Genomic DNA, 1,682 nt, shown 5'->3' with positions numbered 1-1,682 from the left:
TTACACAGAGCACACGTTGCAGACTGGGGTGCAGAAAGAATTTTGCAGACACCAGAGGTTGTAGACTGGGGTGCATAAGGACTGTTGCATATAGCAGAGTTTGATATAAGGTACAGAAAGACTGTTACAGAGAGCAGAGGTTGTATGACTGGGGTGCAGAAGGACTGATACAGAAAGCAGAGGTTGGAGACTGGGGTGCAGAAAGATCGTTACAGAGAGAAGTATTTGGAGACTGGGGTACAGAAGGACTGTTACAGAGAGTAGAGTTTGGCTACTGGGGTTCAGAAGGAGTGTTGCAAAGAACAGAGTTTGGAGACTGAGGTGCAGAAGGACTGTTTCAGAGAGCAGAGTTTTTAGAAAGGTTGCAGAAGGATTTTTACAGAGAGCAGAGATTGTAGACCGAGGTGCAGAAGAATTGTTAAAGAGAGAAGAGGTTCAAGACTGGGGTGCAGAAGGATTGTTATGGAGAGGAGTGTTGGAGAAGGCATGCAGAAAAACTGTTACAGAGGGCAGAGTTTGGAGACTGGGTTGCAGAAAAAACTTACAGAGAGCAGATGTTGGAGAGTGAGGTGCAGAGGGACTGTAACAGAGAGTAGAGGTCGGAGACTGAGGCACAGAAAGATTGTTTAAGAGAGCAGAGTTTGGAGACTGGGGTGCAGAAGGATTGTTGCAGATACCAGAGTTTGGAGACTGGGGTGTAGAAGGACTGTTGCAGAAACCAGAAGTTGAAATTTGGGGTGCTGAAGGACTGTTGCAGAATGAAGATGTAGGAGACTGTGATGCAGAAGGACTGTAACAAAGAGCAGAGGTTTGCGACTGGGGTGCAGAAGGACTGATAAAGAGAGCAGAGTTAGGGAGACTGGGGTGCAGAAGGCCTGTTACAGAGAGCAGAGTTTTGAGACTGGGTGCAGAAGGATCGTTGGAGACAGCAGAGATTCCAGACTCAGGTGCAGAAAGACTGTTGCAGAGATCAGATTTTGGAGACTAGGGTGCCGGAGTGATACAGAGAGCAATATAGGAGAAAGGGGTGTAGAACTGATACAGAGCAGAAGTTGAAAACTGATACAGAAGGACTATTACAGAGAGCAGAGGTTGGAGACTCGGGTGCAGAAGGATTAATGCAGAGAGCAGAGTTTTCAGACTGAGGTACAGAAGAACTGTTGCAGAGAGCAGAGTTTAAAGACTTGGGTGCAGAAGGACTGATACAGAGCAGAGGTTGGATACTGGGGTGCAGATAGTCTTTTAAGGAGGCAGAGTTTGGAGAGTGAGGTGCAGAAGAACTGTTACAGAGAGCAGAGTTTTGGAGACTGGGTTGCAGAAGGATCTTACATAGAGCAGAGGTGGAGACTGAGGTGTACAAGCACAGTTACAGAGAGTAGAGTTTGGAGACTCAGGTGCAGAAGGACCGTTGCAGAGACCAGAGGTTGGAGACTGGGGTGCAAAAGAATGATGTAGAAAGTAGAGGTTGGAGTCTGGGGTTCTGATAGATCGTTAGGGCGAGCAGAGTATGGAGACTGGGAGTAGAAGGACTGTTGCAGAAAGCAGAGGCTGGATCCTGGGGTGTAGAAGACTTTTTGCAGAGAACAGGACGTTCGAGACTGGGGTGCAGAAGGGTCCTTGGTGGGAGCAGAGTATGGAGACTGGGTGTAGAAGGACTGTTGCAGAGAGCAGAGGTTGGAGAC

Source organism: Ictidomys tridecemlineatus, unplaced genomic scaffold, assembly GCF_052094955.1.
Source record: "Ictidomys tridecemlineatus isolate mIctTri1 unplaced genomic scaffold, mIctTri1.hap1 Scaffold_278, whole genome shotgun sequence".
NCBI lineage: Eukaryota > Metazoa > Chordata > Mammalia > Rodentia > Sciuridae > Ictidomys > Ictidomys tridecemlineatus.
Note: the sequence above shows the minus strand (reverse complement) of the source record.